Source organism: Tinamus guttatus, unplaced genomic scaffold, assembly GCF_059628265.1.
Source record: "Tinamus guttatus ecotype Peru unplaced genomic scaffold, ASM5962826v1 Tinamus_guttatus_pri_ptg000287l, whole genome shotgun sequence".
NCBI classification, from domain to species: domain Eukaryota; kingdom Metazoa; phylum Chordata; class Aves; order Tinamiformes; family Tinamidae; genus Tinamus; species Tinamus guttatus.
Window position 1 is genome coordinate 12983720 of NW_028288821.1, and position 22663 is coordinate 13006382.

Below are 22663 nucleotides of genomic sequence, written 5' to 3' on the forward strand. Positions count from 1 at the left end.
CTTGGAAGAGCGTAAATAATGGCCAGAAGGCAAGAGGCCACGGAACTACATCTGCTATTCCAGAGACAACTGATGGAAATTTTCAAAGCACTTCTCAGATGAGAATCCAAGCTGAAACACATAATAGTGCTTCATGTAACATTTATGATTTCCCTAGCATCACTGTGGAAAAGCCATTGTGCACATTAGGAAGCGATGAAAGGGAAGAGCAGAGGTGGATCCATGATCCACCCAGTGTTTCGCAGGGTGGCTGTGCAGAACCTGGATGTCTCTCCCGATGCTGCCTTCTCCTGTCCTTCACTCCTGAGACACCATTAAAAAGACCTAACCCAATAATGAGCTGAGATCAATAGCTTAAGTTTTCATATCCGAAAAATCTATTTTAAGTTACAGGAAAACACCTGTCTCAAAGCAGATACCTGGGGTAGAGATGCCAACCTGCCTGCAAGGCTCCCACTGCAAGTTCCCTGCTGCGTGGCAAGGAACAAAAGTTACTGCCCAAAGTTGGGGACGAAACTGGCTGCGCATCCTTAACGAAAGACTGTTAGGATTAAAATTAGACCTTCATTCAGTGGTCATGGAAGAAATGTATAATATTAACCCTTCACTGACAAGACAGCAGAACGGTTGGTGCTATTGCTCAGTTTAACACTCAAATCATCAATCTATTTGTAACAAATACCTAAGCTCTTTTTTTCTGTTCAGCAATGTTCTGCAAACAGAAAACATCTCTAAGCAGCTGTTCATAGTTTTAAATGTTTTAACTAAGGTTTTTAATGTAAGTATATTTGAGTTTTCATTGATTAAAAATTGGTCACCACAAGTTCTGCCTTCATTATTTGATAATTAAAATTCAGAGCCATTATATATTTCTGTTCACTGGTTGATTGTTTGAGAATAATTCTTAGAAACACATTTCTGAGTGAATTCTAAAACCCTCACATATCAGATTTGCAAGTATTTTCTGTAAAATATTCCTTTCTATAAAGAAACTAATCAGAAAAGAAGTCAGGAAACTGCCACAAAAAATGAAATTATTTTGAACAAGGTTGAAGCAAATTTGTTGTAAAAGTTATCAGCGGCAATGAATAAGCAGTTGCAGTATTCAGAGATATTTAGAAACCAAATGAATGTGACAGTCCCCAAAAGCCGAGGGGCCAGATGTATTAAGTGTGCCTTTGTGCCAGATACAATCCATGACAGAAGAGCAAAATCTGAAATTTGTATTATTCGTACTGCTCTGTAATAGCTCCCCAGGGCATCTTTAGGAGACGTTTACTTAACGCTGCAAACAGCACGGCAGTTGACAGCAGAATACAGAAATGCATCGTTAAAGGACGGGCTGGCTCATAACACGCCAGCACCTAGGAAATACGGACAACGTGGAACCGTGGCCATTGCTGCTCTTCCTGCCTATCCAGCAACTACGGACTGATTCCCATTTTTCCTTTTGGTGTGGTTTAAAGGTTTCTGTTTGGTAAGTACGAAGTCTTAAAAACCAGGAATTTAAGGAGCAGTAATTTCATTCTCCATTATCACGGCTATATATTTTTTTTCCAAAGCATGAAAATAATGAAGAGGCAATTGCAAAGAGAACATTTGGACTCATCAGAGCCAAATGGAATATTTATCTCCTCAAGCCACTTAGGCCTCATTAGAATCTTTATGAAGTTTTCTCAATATAATTTCTGTTTACAGATCAGACTTACATTAGTTAAGACTCATAGCACCAAAGTAGCAACAGGCATTAACCCTATTTTGTATGTAGGTAAAGTTAAACTGCTATCCCCAATTTACACACTTAGCAGTGTCAATACTAGTCAAGAAAAGCTGAGGCTCTGCAGTTTTATTTGTGCATATTCTTTTATTTGTGGATACGGTTTGTAACGAGCCAAAATATTCCTCATAGTGCAATAAAATACCAAGGAAAATGCTTTAAATGACTATGCTTTATGTCAAGCCTGAGACTAATGCCCACGATTAGATATCTGCTATGTTGTCTCTTTCCCTTTCTAAGGGCAAGAAAACTTACTCCATGCACCTGGATTAGGAAAACTTTATCTCTGGATCCCAAGAGTTGGGTCTGAGGAAGGAAAAAGGAGGGGAAGAGTGAGAAAGGACAGGGAAAAGAAAAGGCAGTTCACTTTAAAATGCTCATTTCCAGAACTACACATCATTAAAACACCAAATCAAGACAAATCACGACAGGGAAATTCCCTATAGGCCATGGAAAACTAGGTTTAAGTATTAAATCCAAAACAGCAATACTAAAGGGATGCTGCATATCCTGGGCCAAAACCCACTGAGATTAAAACAAAATTTTCCATGAATTTCAACAAGCACCAAATTTAACTCCCATAAAAATCACGTATATAGTGTCTGTATTACAGGATCCATGCTATGATAAAAATGAAGGAAGGAAGAGCACAATTGTTGCCTTTTCTACGGAGGGGGTAGAATCAGTGAGCCAGGGAGGTTCCCACATCACAAGAGAAACTGCCATTTGCTCTTGTTCATAAACCTCTCCAAAACGCTATTCCTTCTTTCCTCCATTTGCAGACAGACTAATCGAGTATTTTCACTATTTGTTGTAAGTTATTTTGTTTTTAGAGTTGTCCTAGTCATCCCCTAGTCATAGTTTTGTTTGTGGCACGTCCTGATGGCCGGAGGGGAAGGCGGCAGCTGGCTGGAGGGCCGAGCGCCGGGGCTGCGTGAGGCGGCCGGGGCGCTCCTGGCCAGCTCTGCCTGCCGGCGGCCGTGCTGAGGGCAGAGCCTCCGCACAGCGACGCGCTCCGTCCTGGAAACGCAGCGCTGCTCCTTGCTGCTCTTCTGAGGGCTCCGTGGAAGGGCATTTAGCACCCCCGACTTCCGCAGTCAGCGCGGAAGCACTGGAGGCGATTGCAGCTTCTTGGCCTGCAGCAGCAGGAGGTCCAAAGAGCACGACCGGCACCGCGGCCCTGGGAGCAACACGGCCTCGACAGCCATAGCCAGCGGTTTAATGAAATGCTGAGCTGCACAAACACCGAAGTGGTGCGGCTTTGCCACTGGACAGCCGCCACGCACTACGCAAGCAAATTTGTAGGAGCTCTGCAATTACTGTCCCTGCACTTTAAAATAACCCAGCCTCTGCTGGATAGAAACATAAACTGGATACATTTTCTCACTCCTTGAAGAAAATCAGGATTTGAAAGAAAACCCATGTTTCATGTGTTGATTCAGATCATAGAGCCCTGTCAATTTGCCAAGAAAACAACAACAAAGATCTAAAACCTACTAAAATCACCATTGCACCTGAATTATAGACACAAACATTGGTGGAAACAGAGTCTAAAGGACAAAAGCTGTTAAGGGAATGGTCCTTTAGTAGTTCGGTCTGGCTTTTACAAGCAGCAGTTCAATATTCCCATTTATGTAGCTCATTAGACTAATACAAGCTATATCACAATCATATCTGTCATTACTGGATGGTGACTTGCAAAAAGTCAGTAAATCAGAAAATGAAAAAGTGATTGAGGCAGACAGAAGCTCCATTTTTAACCCTGCTGTGTGGGGTGTTGGAAGGAACCCATTGGTGCGCGTGTCCTCCATTCGGGATAAATGGAGCCTGTGGCGGCGCGGCCGCCTCCGCGCTCTGCAGCGACGGGCGCATCCAGCTCCGGATGCACTTTGTGAGCGCCACCAAGGGCCACCTAATAATTCAAAAGAGAACCGATTGTACTGAACTGTCCAGGGGTGGCAAGGGCAAAACCATAAATAAAGGACAGAAGCACTGTAAAGAGGAGAACAGAAAAGGCCAAAGAAAACCAGAAAGAGCATCTGCGTTGAGAGAGGAACAAAGGCTGCTGCATAAACTGCTGTCGTGGCTTTGGCAGCGGCGCAGAAGGAAGGCTGGAGTCCTGCTGCGGTTCCAGGCCACCTTGCTCACGACCTTGCAAACAGACACCTCGCCCGACCCATCACCGGCTTCTTGTCTTCCCTGAGCCACGTGCCAACCCAGACATCAGCTAATCTCTACTGGCAAAAAAAAAAAAAAAAAAAAAAAGGAAAAACCTGATTTCTGTGCTGGAAACAATCACCTGGGGAAGGCATCTCAGCCCTCCTACTCTTATCATCAGCTTGCAAACACAGATCTGCTTGAATACATCCCATGCCTAACACAATCCAGCAGCTTAGTTCAACAGGTCGCTGTTATAGAAAGTGAAAAAGTGTGTTTTTGTTTTAAACCAGAAGGTATTGATTATGTAAAGCAATTTTAAGCAGCTAACTAGGAAGTTCTCAAACCTGTCACGTTAGCCAGTAGAGAGAGAAAAATGGAAGAGGCATGTCTTTTTTAAATGTACTTTCACTGAATACACACATTAATTCATGGATTTTTTGATCAAGGCCTATTATTTATTACATTGGACTTTGGCACAGCTGATCTTTTCCAGTCTTTGTATGACTTCTAACAATGAAAAATATCAGATACATTTTTGAGGGCTGACAACACTAAAGCTTTTAAAGTTATTCAGGACAACGGAAAAGTCCTCAGGACTGTGTTCACACTAAGCTCACTTCCCATCAAATTTCAGCTGTTTGTTCTTAAGCTTTTTCAGGAGGAGAAAAAAAAATGGTTAGAGGCTTGGATCTTATCTCCACAATTCAGAAATAGGCCAAGAGAATATCCAACATCAAGCTTGGTACATATCAGGCTGAGACTCATAACTTCAGAAAAGATTAACTGAAAAATTAGTCATTCTTGAAGAAAGTCTCCTGCAGTATTCTGCATCTTCAAGCTCTTTTTATTTTCTGAAAAGCCTGTTCTCTATAACATAGTATCAAGATTGCAAAACTTCATAAAAAATAAGACTGAAATAAACATAAAAAGGAAAGAATTAAGGTTGTTATGCAAAAAACTTTTAATTCTGACATTATCTAACCTTTAAAAGCTTGACTGTGCAAGTATAATGTGTTTAAATGTTGCTTCCCAGATGAGTTTCCTCTGCCTCATTATAGCAACATTCACACAGATACAGATGGATGATTTAGATGCAAATCTGGGCAGACTTCTGCTACTTTAACTTACAGAGCCATCATCTGCATGAACAGCAACTGGAGCGGGATGAGCACTTTGAATGAATGTTTCCCAGCGACTAAGCGGCACAGAAAATGTTGACTTCTACTCCAGGCCTCACAGGGGACTGACCTTTCCTGGACACAAACTCCTCCGGCTGTCCTGGTTGGGGGGGTAACAAGGTGTCGTTCCTAAGGCTACTCCTCTCGCTCTTCCCCACGTACCAGGCTTGTCCCTGCCATTCCTAAGGCTACTCCTCTCGCTCTTCCCCACGTACCAGGCTCGTCCCTTGGCCTGCAGGGCCCTCTCTGAACCGCTCAGGGCCCGCCCCACCAGCGAGGCAAGTTCTTGTCTTCTGCTCTTGGCCTCCGCACCATGTGTATCCTCAGCACCCCCCCATCAGGTAGCAGGGCACAGTTACAAGCATCCTCCTTAGCTATAACCACAAAACTCCATTTTGCCCGTACCAGTCCCTCCCTTTCCTCCATACAGGCCCTGTTTTATCCTTTCCTGACAGTCCTTATTCTGGAATTTTCCATGCGGGACTCGGCTCCCTCTCCTCCCTACCGCCACTGCCGGGCTGGCACTGAGAGCACAGACTGCGTGGGAGATGCAACGAGCTTCTGTCCTCAGCAGAATAGGTCAGACCTTCACTTCAAATGACATCTCTGTTCAGCCACGGGTACCCTCTGTAAGAGGGACAATATCCTCAAGAAATTCAGAAATTGTAGCAAGCTTCTCCGCATATAAAAACTGATTTTTATTCCACAAGGGTCCTAAAATGTGAATATGGGCAAAAGATACGGTCTTTCCAGCAAGAGTATATATCTGAGACAAAAGAACCTCTCCAAATTCTATTGCAATTCTATCCATGTGCAATGGGAATAAAATATCAGCACTGTAATGTGCCGGGTTCCTTTGTGCATGGCTGCTTTTGTTTTTTGGGAAAGCATGGCTTTCCCATCTCAGTACCTATATGAACAAGCTCTTTTTGGCAGCTATATCTTTCCAGGACAACGGTAGCATGAAGACAAAAGCTGTATTGAAATTATTAATATTTTAAGTGTTAAGAACATTTGAAAAGAGTTTTATAGGGAGATGTATCAAACAATATTAATAATAAATGATGTAAATTGCTTCACTTACAAAATATGATGCAACAATATGCCCTTAAATTAACATTTGTGTATATGACTTAAAAATGAGTTTTGCCTTCATTACCTGTGACAGAGCAATAGGGTGCAAAGACATTGTATTTTTTTGTCCCGAGAATGACAGGCATTGGGCATAATCACAGTAGTAATGAACAGCATTTTCAAGAAGCTTGCTGGAACTAGAAATGACCTTAAAGATGTTTCTGGAAGAAGAGTCACAGAATGTATCACATCTTCCAACAGAAGACCACGCTCCTTGCTGCCACATTTCCCGGCAGTCTTAACCTTGAGCTATGTCACTGGAGCTGTTACTGATGAACTTCCCATAAATGTGATAAAATACAGCAGAGGCTTTGTTAGCTCTCTGTGCTAATAAAAGTTACATCTTTCCTTAGTCTCATTAATTTTCTCCTTGATAATTAAACAGCAGCCTCCAGACATTTTTGAAGCAGGATGGCTGGAGAATACCCCGGAAATGCTAGAGAATTTCTAAAAGCCACAAGATTGTCTCCTATTTATTTGATTACATGTGTTCACATTCCAGCACGACTCTTGGAATACTTGGACACCATATCTGTCTCGTTATATTTAAAAAGCTTTGTCCAAATGCAAGGCAAATACTTCTGCCTATTTGCTGCATTGCACTCATGCAATACATGGCTTTACCTTTTAGAGGCACCGTTTGATGAGAATCTCTTCTGGCAGCAGTGCCAGTCCCTGCACAGAGTGGTGTTCACTTACAAATCCTGCTCTCTGTACTTGGTACAACTGTGTATGTGGCTACGCGGTGAACCAGGTCAGAAAGTGCCCTAAATTAACTTGATCCCTTTTCATTACTTGCTATTTTTAACTGGCACAAATGAGATGGTAAACAGCAGTGGATGAAGGAAGAGCTGCTTAAGCTTGCACTACTGCCAAACAAATGCTTTTCAAGCTACACCATGTGAAAGCCACAGCTGATACCACTTGATTTTCTCTCCTACTTGCCCAGATGACAAACATATGACCATCAACCAAGCCATTCTCTTCAGCCAACATGTTGAAATCTTCTGCTGAAAGCTGTGTGAAAACAGAAACGCACACGTAACTGATCAAGACCAGAAACAGATCCATATTTAGAAGACCCTTCAGCTACCTTTTTTGATTTATACTCAAAAAAGAAGAACGAGTACAAGTCCTGGACTTTCTTTACACAATTATAGCTATATGCAGTTACACTGCAGTTCTCTAACAGTTTGGCGATGTCTGAGTATCTCCAGATAGTTATAAGAACAGTAAAACAAGGAACAGCTACTCTGCACGTGCGACGGGCAGTGCCATTTAAAATGGGTAACGTGGGTTGACCTTGGCCTGCATTACAACCCAGGTCGGTCACTTTAGAGAAGTCGATAGCGGGGTCTGCCCAAATTTCTGCCAAGAACAGTAGGAACTTGGTCTTGTAAGAAAGGGATATCATTAAATGTTCTTGTGCAAAAGGACTGATCTTAAAAGCAGGAGTATTATAATAAAAATTATAACTGATTAAAAAATAATAATTCTTGGAAGACTTTTCTGTAGCTTTAGGGGATTTATCCATCCTCCATTCCTACAAAAAAAGCCATGAGCACAGGCTGACCTTGAAAGCACTGATAGTTTGACAGCAGAAATAACCCAGCCATGCCAAAAAAGGCTTTTGTCTAAGTAGGACTGAAATTCATCCCACCTGTCCATACAACCCAAAGGAAAACACAAGCAGAGATAAATAACAAGTCTGTCTGAGCTAAAAGAGAGAAGCGGGAACTGGTTGGACCAGATTTATATAATTCTGAGGCAGACATTGAATATTAGGTCAGAGAAATCCTATCCTAACATCTATATGATGAACCTGCAGTAAGACTCTATATAAAATTCAGTTTATTCAGTTTATATTCATATTCAAAAACATTGTGGCATGGATGCTTTAGATTAACAGCTCCCACATAAAACACATATAAAGAAAATGAAAATTCAGGTATTCTATATATGTTTCACAATATTATATATATGGCTGCAACAAGTTCTCAGTAAAACCAAGCAAACTTGTAACAGGATGACATGAAACCCCACATCACATTCTCTGTCAGCAACCGTAACGTGTGCGAAGGGTAGTGATACAAGCACTGACACGAGTGAATCAAGAGTGCTGCACATTTTGGTGCCACAGCACATTATTCTCTGTTTTTGTTTCACTAACACCATTTACTAAAAGTCATAGATACCAGAAGAACAGTCAAACCCAGGATATGCACTTTTAGTGGAATACGTCAGATTACATTTCTGCTCAATGTAATTTCTTCAGCACCTAATTTGCAAGCAATTGTTTAAACACCTCTAAGACAAATCCTGGGAGCAGAAGATGGGCTTGGCAGTGCCCCCCGAGCCTGTGGTAGCTGCCCAAAGTCACGGGGAAGCCGTTTCCTCGCTCCAGAGAGGCGAGGGGAAGGCTGGGACGCGTCCGCGCCGGGGCTGCGCCGCGCTGACCTGCTGCCACGCGCGGCCCTGCTCGTTCTGCCTCGCGCCACGAAGGCCGGGCCGCGAGGCCCAGCACCACAGCCCGTGGTTATGCGGTTCTGTTGACAGCACAGATCATTAAAAGAGCTGCAGAACAGGGATAATCTTAAATTAGGCTCCTAAGCAGTTTGGAGGAATTAGCTTCAGCAATCAGCAATTAGCTCTGCTGAAAGCCAGGACTTCTTTAACTCTTTCTAATTGCCAGGAAATCCCCAAACTTCAAATTATTATTACTTTTGCTCATTAAAATTGTTTGAAACTAGCAAACCCAGAGAAATAGGAAGAAATCCCAAAAGGAAAATAAATCAAACAGTATATAAGAAGGAAGAAAGTTTTCTCTTTATGTGTAACCATTTTTATTCTACTTATTCAAAATTCTAGAAAAAGTTAGTAAGGTTGTTGCATAGAGTAAGAGCTAGCAGTTTTTATTGACTACCACTTTTCGTGCAATATCAAGTAACACAGATGAAAATTCAACTACATGATGAAAAACAGTACTATATCTTAAACCTCTATTATTTTAATTCTGAGTTACAAGTGTTTTATTATTTGATCTGGCTATAGCCAAACCAAGATTAAAGACTTGATGAAGTAACACAAAACTGGCAAAAAAATTATCATCTCTGAAAGAACTTTATATCCAAGAGGCCATGAATAAAACTTGATTACAGTTCAGAAAAGCTATTAGTAATTCAGTGTTAAAAAAGTAAAAAAAAAAAAGCACAAGTGATTACCTTTCAAAACCATATCACATCACACCAAAAAGCTTGAAATATTGCTTTTTCATATGCTTAGGAGAATCGTTTCACATGGCAGCAGGCAAAAAAATGAAGATAGGAGAAGCCTAGCTCCTGAAATTTAAATCGCTAACACTGAAGTGTCAGGCTGAAAGTACTACACAATTTCCAGCTAAAACTAAAAACTGTTGCAGCTACAGAGTCTACTTGTGCCAAAGGATAAACTGAGTGAAATAGAGCATAATTTACTTGTGAAGAACAGAAAAATAACTAGGAACATTTTGGAAACTGTTTTCCTGGGACAGCAGGCAAAAGAACACTACCAACAGCCATGTACCAGCAGCTCAGGCTGCCCAAGAATCCTGGAAAACCACGTCCCGGCCCACGGTAAGGATGGGAAATGGCTGAGAACACAGACCCAACAACCTGCAGAAATGCTCTGGACCAGCTATGCTGGAGAAATCAGTCATATCAGCAAATGTAGCACAGTATGAAATAACACCTCTGACATTCCTCGTGTTTTCATGTTGTGGAGAGGTAGAGAAGGGACCGAGTCTTTTCTGCCTCATTCCTGTTACATTTTCCACGTGTCAGGGAAGGGCACTGGAAGATTAATGGTGCTTGAATGATGTTAATGGGCTCCCAAGTCACCCTTTGGAAATGGCTCCCTGTAGTCGCTGCACCTTCCTCCCACGCCGGTCAGCGCAGGATGCTCCGCTGCCACCGACGGAGCTGGCCGAGCCGTCCAGCAGGACCGGGTTACACAAAGATAACACAGAGCAGGAAGCTCCTGGGAAGACTGAGCATGAAAAATAAATTAAACGATTACTGTATGTCGGGGAAACAGTAGTGACTAGGGAAAAACCTGTAAAGTGAAAACAGGAGAATAGAATAGGGCATGAAGAGCAAGCTACATGCAACTTTTCTGTTTGTTAAATGCTCATTCTCTAGCTTGGTGCGTGATTAGCTATTTTTGAGTTGTTGTTTTGGGTTTCTAAACATGAAGCAAAGATAACTTTGTCTCTCAGGAGATTACTGATTGTCAGTACAAATGCCTTGTGTCACCGGTTTCTGCAATTCCTTTCCTGTGATGTCACTCCATAAATTAATAGGGAAATCTTACTGCTCCCACCTGTCTCAGCAAACACGGAAAAAGTTGAATCCATCCTGGATCCAATTTACATTTCTCTTCCCTAGTTTTATATATTAATAAAAGCTAAAAGAAACTACCAAAAGCTTTTACATGTTACAATACTTAGGGCACACGAGTACTAAAATCCCTGAAGAAAATGTTGCCGTTTTCCAGAAAGGGTCCCAGCCCGTGGTAAGATGCAGCAAAGCGCTACGTGTGGGGCTGCCTCATCACGCGAGACCTACGGCACGTTGAGGCAAAGAGCAAATGCAGCTTCGCTGCTAATTCTACAGACCACAGCAAAACTTCGGACCGCTTCCTCACTAAGAGGATTTAGCAAAAAGTGAGTTACGATTTACTTCTTAATTACCTGGAAATGGAAGCCCAATACATCTATGTTAAGAGGATTGTGTGAGTAAGGGTGACAACTTGCATCTTCGCTTTAGCCAGAAGCATACACACATTTTCACAGGATAAGAAGATTTGATAAGTAGTTTTAGTTACAGTTGCACTGTAATTGTGTGCTCTTCCAGATGACGCACAACCTTCCGGGTCGGCTCAACATGGATTAAAAAAAGAAAAATGCAAGCGACTGAGATTAATCTTACATTTAAATCCTAAACACATTTAGAAGTTAAACGCAATATATGTCTCTTCTGTTGAAGTACGCACAAAATAGCTTTACATTAACTTGAAAAAGTATGTTATGTATTATACATATAACATATTATAACTCTTGTTTTTAAATGGTTTAAAGATGACTTTCAAAAAAAATTTTAAAGGTACCTCTACCATCATATCCACTATTTCACAGTCCCTTAGAGCATGCAAGTGAGAGAACTGAGCATGACGCACACCTTCAGTTTCAGAAGCAAAAATACAATACCTGTGTGAAAAGACTGAACTTGCATCTTTCCTTTACTACCCTTTTGTCAGGAAAACTGCTTTTTACATTTGACAATGTACCTTGTTAAGTAACTTAGTAGTGTAGATCAATCAGAACTACAAAGCACAGGGTTTCTTTACAAATTTATCAATGGAACAGGGAAAATTCAATTTTAATGTTCTTCGAGGTACATCTAGTGCTGTTATTTGCTCACTACTATCAAGTTGCAAATCTTAAGATCAAACTAGGTAAAAAACAAACCAGTAAATGTGCTAAAATGATTTATAAAAATTAAGTGTCCTTGACTTATTTTAGTCATTTTCAGTGACAGGATGAAAAATTATTATTTCCTCTAGAGGGCTTCAGGATCTACCTTATTTCACAAGTCATGCAAGATATATTTCAGTAAGTGGCTCCACTACTAAGGGTCAGAAAAGCTCATGGCTCTTCTGAGTTTGAAGCAATCATGATTAGTAAGTGAAAAGACAATACTAATGTCTCATTTACCAAGAGAGCTATGTAAAAAACAAAAAGTTAGATGAGTATTGGTTACACAATTATTTTTACTAGAAATACTGAATTAATCAAATTTGATTATATTTTGCCTTGGAACGTTCCTCCCAATGCAGAACCAGTCTTGACTTTGACGAGTATTCCAAACTAATATTTTGTAATTTAATAATCCACATTCCAGTACCACACATATATGATAACCATATATTAAATAAACTATTATTTTCATTTTTCTAACCTACATTGTAACCATCTTGATAACCAAGTTCCCAATTCACCAAAGAATTCACATGCTAACAAAGATTTCCCTGATCATCAGAGGCAGCTTTGCACCCTCTTCCTCTTTGTTCCTCTCTGCTGTCTTGCGAGACTCCTGCTTTATATTTCTACTTTAATACTGAACAACTACATTATTTATTACCGCTGGGCAGCTCTTACTTTCCAAATATCTGATGTGTCAACTATATATTTAAACATTATGCATTTCCTACCCTTTCAGGTTAAAAAAATAGCACTAAAGGTGCTGTTCCATAATAGGCTTGAACTAATTTAATACCACGCTGCTGAAGGAGACAGCCACAACCTGCTCTCCCTCCCCTGCTGATGCTCCCACCTCCTCTCTCTTATTCAGGGGTTTCAGCACAGAGCAAGACACAGAGACAGTGGGAAGTCCAGGGATGCCAGCTGCAGGATTAGGTCCATAAAACTGAAGATGTTACAAGGTTAATGTTGGCATGTTGCATTAAAAAACATCAATTAAATCTTTGAGAATACAGTAAATCTTATTAAAATGTATCTCGTGTTTAGTTTCACAGCTGAAACAGCAGTGAGACTGTATAACTCACCAAATTAACCATACTTTCTTTTAAAACAGAAATCTAATTATACCTAACTTCAGGTTGATCTTTGACAAATACTTGCTTCCACTACGTCTGTGGAAATTAAAGTATGAAAGTACGAAAACAAACACACACACACACACACAAATCACCAGGAACGCACAGCTGTTTGAAAAATAAATCTTGATGAACTCTGGCCTGATCTTGGAGCATACTTTTCTTGATATCGGTGATTACTCAATATAGGAAGCACTTCAGTGATTATTCATGTGAATATGGCTTTGATCCAGCACAGAACTTAAGTGTCTTCCTCACTTCCCTGCATGCTGCTAATCCTTCAATTTATTTGCCCTGGAATATTCACAAGATTCAAATTAAATTGAAGTGCATTGCTGGAGCAGAGCCAGAGTGCCCCGAAGGTTGCATGGCTGAGCCCATGACTGGCAAGGTTTGGAGACTGTCCCATTCAATTTCGTGGATCAAAATCCACATCTTTGTGGAAGGACACGGCACGGAAATGTTACACCTCAGTTAAATCCTACTCCATTTTGAAAAAAACTGTACAGGAATCAAGTTTGTTGTGGACTTACTGATGTAGGTAGACAGATTTCCCCAGGAAAGATGGCTTTGGCTGGCACAGCTACATCTTCCAGTGCTTCATACCCTTCCACGTGAGGATGTGCAGTGACACGGTGTAAACAAGCTCTGCTTGGGCAGTGAGTGCATCCTTTCCATACCGGTATGTTGTATGTTCCCCAAAAAGAAATAGCCATTACATAAAACTTCTCATTCAGTTTTACATGCTTCCTTGACCACAACTTTTTAATCATACTTGGAGAATTTCATTACAAAGGGCCTTTAAAATTGTAGGCAAATAGTAAGTAAGAAAATATTATATAACCTTTTAGATAGCGTAAGTCATGGCTTTCCAGGAGTGTAAGAAAAATTTAGGGTGCACAAGAGAACACAGTTTTAAGTCACTAAAGCACAGCAATTATGAGACAGTATGACAAGAAAAATTTCCCCGTGGTGGCTGAAGGCACTAGGATGTTTCTGAGGACCTAGGTCCAGCGAGAAGCCAAGGGATGCAGAAGTGGTTTGTTTTGGCTGATTCGCAGAGCTCTCCCTAGGCTCTTGGGTGCAAGATGCACAGAGGGAAGAAGTGACTATGTGAATTTCCCCCAGGCAAGCGTCTCTCTCCATCCATGGATCCACCCAGCTTCCAGATCACAGTGATCTGTGCACCGAGCCCAGATCAGCACCAAAGAGCTACAGCCCCTCACAAGGCAAGGGCACAAAGGATCAGCCTGAGCCGTCTTCCACAAGGTCCTGGAGACCAGCGTGATGGTGCTTAAATGCATGTTCTCTTCGTGAGTGTTATCATCAAGCATATTTAGACTCTCAGAAAGCAGGTGCTCTGCTATGCCCACCTCTCCTCGTAAGGCTAGAAGGTGTTTTATGAGTACCATGGGTTACTGCTACCAGACAGCTCTCTAAGAATCAGTGTAGGAGCTTGCAGAGGGAAGTTCCAGCACAAAACTCTGCTAAAACAGATCGAACTACATGGAACGAGTTTATTCTACATGCTAGGAAATTTCCTGTTTTATTCTCAAACAGGTTTTCGCATCTTGCTACTACAAACTTGGCACTTGTGCCATATTTTGGATATACTGTGAACACATTTTGATTTTAGCCTGGCAGCCTCCCAGTTAAGCTGAAATACAACGAATGCCAGCACATTACAGTTTCTTTCAGTAAACACAAGCCAGTTTCTTAGGCAAATGACCATATGCCATGTTCTTGCACTATTCATTTTTAACTCAAAGAGCTGAATTTAGTCCTGACTTTCTGCTTTAAAAGTCAGTCAATGGAACTGCTCTTACACTTAGCTACGATGAATTTGTCTTCATGTTAGAGAAAGAAAATCTGGGTGAAGTTGTGCTGTACAGCTATGTCAAATAAGGAAATGTAATCTCATTGCAGAAGCCTAGAAACAGAAGTGCAGTCAGGAAGGTGATATCTCTGGTTCTCCTGGTTTTGGCTGTTTAAGTGAATGGGGTTGAATATTGGCTTCTAGGGTGGCACTGCAGGGCTTCTTGTTGCAGATACAGAACCGTTACTGCATGGGAACATCCAGGCAGCCCATCTGGGGAAGCATTTGCAGATGGAAGGGTAAGTCCCTTGCAGAATTTAAAAATATTAGAAAGAATTTTAGAATTTTAAATTAAAATTAAAGAAAAATCCCAGAGAGTTCACAGCTTGCCAAGCACCTCACTCATCCTGAGGACTGCAGTGAATGTGTACACACAACGTGAACTCCTAACAAACTAAGCACATAGTTCCACACAATTCTTAGAAGAGAGTTTCTGTTCACAGTCTAGTATTGAACAAAATATTCCCAAAACTTTCTAATTTATTCCAGATAATCCTGACAAATTCTTCTGGTAAGTCAGCGACAGGCATTTGCGTGGAGCTTTTTTTATTAATGTTTTTAAACCTAGCAGAAGTGACAACTCTTTTCTTTGAAGCTTGTAAAAAACAAAAGTGGGGTGAGGGGGGAAGAAAGAGGGGCAAAAAACACCAAAAAAATCCACAGGGTGAGATTTGCTACCTGCACTTTGCGGTCAGGATCACATTCCTGCAGGAAATGTGGTGCTGGTCTCCCGCTCCTGGCCGCACACCCCAAGCCTTCCTCCTACACCAGCAATCACAGCAGCCAAGCTGGGCAGCAAGTTTAACAGCTCGCTGATGTGATGGAAAACAATTTTTTTAGCCCCCTTGGAGGGCAGCATATTGGCAGCAGTGTGACCCCAGCGCTGCTGTCCACGGCAGCACAGTGAGGAACCAGGTAAAGGCAGCCGCGATCCGGCCCCTCTGGCTGCCGCGCGCAAAGCTGCTCCATTCACAACCTGCTTCGCCGGAGGCTCTAAGGTTAGTTCTGGCCACTTAGCACACAAATCCTCAGGGAGCACAGATATATAAACCAAAATATGCATTTTTATTAATAATAATAATGCTTTACCCTTGTAGCACCTTGTTAGCAGAGCTCGTTATAATTCCCTGTTCCACAGGCAGGAAAAACAAACCAGAGAGAAGAAAAGCAATTTTCCTCAGATCACGCTGAAAAACAGTGAGAGAACTGGAAGCATCCCCCATGCCTCTTCATAGCTTTCTCTCAAAGGCTTAATTATCTAGAAAAAATTAGAACCTTCTCTAACCAGAAGTGAAAGGGAACACACATCACCTAATTGGCCACCAAGTCTTCACTTGGGGTCTGAGAGCAGATAAAAATGTAGGATGTTCTTCTCCTTTTGTTCTTTGAAAACAATTTTAAAATATTTGCAATGAAGACTGTTTCTTCAAGCCACATTTTGCTCCAATGCATCTTATTTCACAAGTGTTCATAATCAGAATAAATTCAACCAAATATAATGTGAGAGAGACATGGAAAATTATATCCACTTGGTCTGCCACATCTTTATCACATTCTTTATGCCAAAAGATTCAAATGACTGTTATGTATTCACACATTCTGTCACTTGCTCTTTAACGCCGCTTGTTTCCCCACACTTCTCTTGTTCACTTTACAAAAGCTCTCTTAACAACCTTGTCTTTTTGGCTTTCACCTTCTGTGCTCCCAGTTCTGAATCTCAGTCCCTCTGTTTTTAGTCTTTCCTGCTTCTACGTATTGCGGTCTCACCCTGCCACGTCAGCTCCCACTCCCAATTCCTGGCCTGCAGTTTCTACTATCTTTCTCACTAATGAGCAGCTGAGTGGCTGCTGAGAGCACACTAACGATGCAGACACGTTACAATTTACTGCTCAGCCCTTCCTGCACTCTACTCCCTTCTACACTACTTCAGTCCCACACTGCAGTGTATCCCATTCTCCTCTCTCCCAGCTGGCATGCTTTGATATACCAAAATTCAATTCCTGCAGAACCTCTAACAGGTTAAGAAAGCAAATGAAGAACTTACAGTCTCCCCCCCAGTAAATTAGCAGGGTAGATGGGTCAAGAGAAGAGTCAACTTCTAATTTCAGCAAAAAAACTTTGAGAAATTTCAGGGGAGAGCACAACCCTAATCCAAAACACACAGTCCATGCGGAGGACCAGCATGGCCTGCGACAGGAGAAACCTCGAGTTCTCTCCCACTGCAATGAGCACAACAGATACAAGCTTTTTCTTCTGTAATTCTTCTCTAATTGTGAATCCTTATGAGCAAAAGCCTATCTTCAGATCAATACACCACTTCCTGCATAAGTTCAATCTGTTCAGAAGCACAAGCAAGAGCCTAACTGTTGATGTGAGTTGCCACTATAATACAGTTTAGAGCATCTGATGTTAGCTGAAAGGATCTTCATTCCATGTTCATCTCCCAGGAAGATTTGTAAGACTTCACCCTATTCACCTCACAGTTACTAGATGATAGAGATGAAAGCAAGGTCGGCTTAGAAGTTTTAAAAACTATTTTTCTTGTATGCTGCTGGTTTTGCAGTTCTACCTGGAACTAAAAGACAGGAACTGATTAAAAGCTCCTTCAAACCCACAAGAAATAAGAAGAAACGTATCCTTCTCTCCCATTTCCTGTTCCCTTTTGTGAGTCGACTTCTCATACACGCACAAAGAGTTTCTCTTTCACTCTTACCCTCTGTATCCTTTAATTATTCTGTCCTTTTTGATTGTCAGCACTTTGCCTTCCTTCTCTCTTGCAAACATCAAGAATGTTCCTGGGAATTCACCTCAGCTCCTTATAGCTCCTCCAGGACGTTACCTTGCCAGCCCATTGCGCAGTGGCTTTCTCATCCTCCTCCCAGTCTCCATCAGAACTGCCCACTTGCCTCTACATGGCCCTAATGGTCAGAGTTTGATCATGAAACTCACTAACGATCAACTAAGAGGGCTGTGCCAATAACGTCCCAAATACAGAACTGTAAAACTCTGAGAACAAGATCCCCAGGAACTGAATTAAATACAATAATACAGAAGGTCCTACCAAGCTGGGAACTATTAACAGCTTACTGGTAATACGGGGAAACGCTTAACACTTAGAAAAAATAATTTAAAAAAATGACAAAAAGGTTCAAATTTGAGTACTCCAAGTGACTCAAGGATGACTTCAGGACAGCACTAAGATGGGGCTGTGAGGAAGACAAATGTAAATCTCAAGGGAATTGGGAGGTATAGCTTTAGTATTTTCAGTTGCCTAATACCAAAATTTTAAAAAGACATTGCAGTAATGTCTTTTTTTGCAGAATTTCTTCTTCTCTTTTATAAATCTGGCAGAGTTTCCAGATGAAAAGCTTTATTAATGTTGAGCAACAGCATGGGTTTTTGTAGTTTATCAAAACTATAAAAGACATTTGCTATATACTCTTTAAAGATTGTCTCTACTCATCATTTTATATTTTCTCCAGAATGCCGTAATGGATTCTCTTCAAACCCAAAGCCTACAAGATGTATTACTATTCTGTATTTCCTAAGCTTCCAGTTACAATCACAGTTTGTTTGTTCTGGTAACCTGCATGGTTAATCCCAGGAAAAACTATGGCCTTTTACGTGTAAATCCACTGAAGGAAACACTCACAAGCTGCAAGCTCATGTCTCTTACCTCAGTTTGCTAAAAGGGTGTGAAATTTCATTATTTAACAAATAAGATCCTCTCATTCAAAATCAAATTAGTAGAGCAACTGATCACAGCACCATTCAGCAAAATAACATACACTACTTTTGGTTTCTTTTAATGCAGTCAAGCACACTCCAGCATTTTCGCTCCTCTTACCCCATTTCTTCCCCTTCATCTAAAAAACCCACTTTCATAATCATATTTAGGGCCCTCCCCTTTCAGCTCACCTGCAATTCTGTTCTCTATTCAAGGCTGATGGGAAACTACAGATTTTACTTTTAAGAATCTTATTTTTAAAAAGGCAAGGAGTAACGCTGAGGATGTGATGACAGAATCTCAGGTGTTTCTGATCAGCAGGTTTATTTTATGGCAGACCTACACACAAGAGAAATAATAAAGCGGAGCTAAATATAGCAGGTAAGGTTTCCCACGGGGACAGTCATCCTTTCTGGCTACATCTGCTTGTACACACGTTCATAAGAATTGCCCTTTGCTTTATCAAGTTTCAAACGCCTTAGGACATATTTAATTCTCTGCAGTGGAACTTAGCATATATGTAACTACAAGGGTAACTTACTAGCACAAAGCCTGCGTTGACTGGGCACTTTTACACTCTATTATAATGTGACATGAAAACTGAGTGTTGTCACATTTCTCAATTTCATCAGATTACCAAAGTTAACACATTTTTCTAGCAAAGTTGCAATGTTTGTAACAGAACATTAGCCCCTGTTGCCCAATATTTCATTTAACACTAATGTACTTTTCTTCAGGCCAATGAAACTTTGTGCACGCTCACATCACAGATTATAACTACACACACTGCAAATGACAGAAGCAATAAAAATACAAAACTGTATGGTCAAGTGTGCAATTTTGCCATGCAAAAAGGAAAACAAGCAAAGATAAAAAGCCCTGAGGTTTCAAAGTGTAAAGAACAAAAATTGGAGGAAGTAGCCAGGTATTTATGTGAATGATTAGAAAAAAACATGTATTTTTAATAAGAATAAATGTCAGAAGCTATGCAAATGGGAGCTCACAATTTAGTAGACAACTTGTGTATCTTCAGGTCTTAAACATGAAGAAATAATGAGCCCACAAACACAGACACTTGCAAACCTGGCTATTAGCTTATTTAATTTTGGTGCTTGGGTTCTTTTCACCTTTATAGGAAGAATTAAATTTGTAGTTGACATCTAAAATTGCAGTATTAAGACAGAATGCCCGTAGGAATTTTGGAAAAAGCAGACCAGTGGACTATTCCAGATGAAAAGATGATGAGGCTCTAATTGCAGAGACCAGACCATTATGCTCCTAAAAATGTATCTCTCCCTATCCTATAATGGAAAGCAAGAAGAAGGCTCTAACTCTAAAAATTTTCAGCAGAACCTTCCCATTAGCATTTTCAAGAGCACAGAGTAAATCAGGAACACACATAGGATAAAGAGGTTAAATCGTCAGAACATTCAATAATCATTCAATTAATTTGAAGCCTGGAGTGGTTCTAACCATTCCGTAGAACGCACATTATTCCTTGAGTAACAGCCAAAAACAAATGTGATGCCTGTTTTCATGGGGATTTGTAAACTAGGTCACCTAGATCAAAACCCCTTGTGCAATCCGTCACTGCAGTGTTTTTTCTTACCTACCTCAAGCATTTTCCTCCTCACTGACTTCCTATTTGGCAGGGAAGGGACTCAGTTCTATGACTTTTCTTAGATGCAGAATTGGATTTCCATCAGAAACCAACCCACTGAGTAACTCAAGATCTGTAGAAATTTAATATTTTAAGAACTCTAGTCATCTATCAAATTCGCTTGACATTTGTAGGCTCAACTTTTGAACATGCTTTCTGAAGAGACAAATAACAGATAGCAAGATCAATTACCTTTGCTTCCTTAAGAAGCAACGTGGGGCAGGTTTCAAAAAGACTGAAGTGACTATAAAAGTGCATGTATGTATTCCACCCATATCTTCCATACCATTCATTGCGACTCTAAATGCAATACAGATTGTATAATAACCCCCTTATGCTGTGGTAAGTAGCCTGGGCTCCCGCATTCTCCAAAGAGTTAAAGAAACACCCTTTCATTTATCATCCTTTGCAAAATGTATGTCCTTATACGTGAAGTGAAATGCAAGATTCTCCAACCAAGGGTCTTTCAGCCTAGGCAACTGCAATCTTATTTCTCCTTAAATAAGAATGCATCTAGTTATAGCTCAGTGTGATAATGACACAGACTGCCAGACCTGCGGCTTTGTTTCCACTCCCACCTCCGGCCCTGCTTGAGATTATTCTAAGGTGCTTCAATTTTTTCCTGACATTTTCTCCTCCTAATAATAGTAATTGAGCAGTTGATGATAGAACAACATACAAGATTCTTAACTTTATTAACAAGCTGGAGGTGCTCAGATTTATGCCTCAGACATTTATGCAGGCAGCATGCTGTATCTCATTATAACATATTATTTCATTAGTGTGTTCCAGCTATTTTTACTTGCTAATGAAATCCAGAATGTCCAGTGTAACCACCTGATCAGATGCCTACAATCTGAGAAAATGTATTTAATTAAAAGCTGTCTGAGGCATTCTATATAATTTTTCCCTTTTGTCATCTCAAAAATGATGAAGTGGAAAACAGGAGAATAAATTATGACTCTTTGGCAGTATGCAATTGCTGGAAATAACCCAAATATTATAGGCATATTAGTTTTCATCTGCAAGCACATATTCACATCTTTTCTACAGAATGGCTTGTATGAAAATCTGTTCCATTTTGAAGCCAAGAATGAACAGGATTTTATTATTTCATGGCAAATGCATGCTTCATATTTGGAATAGTCAATAGTTCCCAGGTGTTCTTTTACAACAAATATCGGCACCACTTTTCTGGTCCTTTTTTTCTTATATGTAAAGTCATTCATAGGTAGCGTGCAATAATCCAGCCACAGGATACACATGGAGATCCTAGTTAGAAGACTGGGAAAACTAGAAACTGCAGAGTCAATATTTTCAAATGCAGCACTGGTATTATTTACTAAGTCTGCCCATACGTTCTGAACTTAGTTTCTATAAAAGAGCACATTTTTCACAACAAAGCACAATGACCAGCCACACAAGTCTTCAAACACACACCTCAAGGAGTAAGGTCTTAGTATCAGGCTTACATAAATATTGTTTACAATTCCGCCATGTGAAAACAGTGAGAGACAGGAAATAAAAGTTTCAGATTCATCTTTTTGGAAAGAGACTCCTGCATTTCTGCTGATTGAGGCTGGGAACCAAATCTATCCCTTTTTCTGAGTGCGATGAAATTCCCCAAGCATGCAGCTGCAATTATCTAGGCTCCAGAGAAAGGTTGGTACTGTGCTAAGAATGGCAGAAATACCCGTCACACCAAGCGTACATCCTTCATGGATGTAGTCTACTTCTCCTAGTGGCCAGAAAAAGATGGTACATAACACAGCATAAACCTCCGGGACCTGTGCTGGGAATAATCTCCAATTCTGAAACCTGATCATTTATTCCTAACGTTCATCTTTAGGTAGTAACTGGTTCATGAAAGGATTTATCCTCTTTTCCATGATATTTTGCTGTCTTTAGAAGTCGTGCTGGAAGCCTTTTCAGAATGTAGATGCAGTACAGTCACCTACGTCAAACCTGCCTTATCTGCATGCTCACTGCCTCCCACAAAGTACTCCAATTTATGATGCATTTATGACTCCATTGATAAAATCCACACTGATTCTTCCATCATTTTTATTCATGTAACAATTCTCAGCAGCAGCATTTCCCAGGTTTAACAGCCCAACAATCGGACTTCCTTCTCCAGCACATCGTAGCCATTCAAGAACTCCTTTTAAGACTTGCACGCCACTTGTCATCTGCTTTCTCTGTGGTACTAGGGCTGAATCCGTAAAAGGTTACACACCAGTTATTTCACTAAATCCACAGGCTTGGCTGGGGGACACCCTCAAACCCCCTTTTAAGAATTTAGTGTAATATTGTTGTATACTGGCAATTTCTTATTGCCCATCTAGAAATTTATTATAAACAATTTCTCTGTTAACACTTCTGTTGCAGATGATATGCCAGACATTCTCTGTAAAGAGTGGCTCCCTTATCTCCTCTATTATGATGGGTTATTTATTTTACATTTTATTTTCAACTCAGCAGACAAATGATAATAGGTAGA

At 40.6% G+C, this 22663-nt stretch overlaps 1 protein-coding gene across 1 annotated transcript in view; it reads right to left on the reverse strand.

Moving 5' to 3' along the window:
• Window positions 1-22663, reverse strand: part of LOC104574551 (connector enhancer of kinase suppressor of ras 2-like) — a 206311-nt gene that overhangs the window by 135361 nt on the left and 48287 nt on the right. The gene's annotated exons all lie outside the window — the stretch shown is intronic.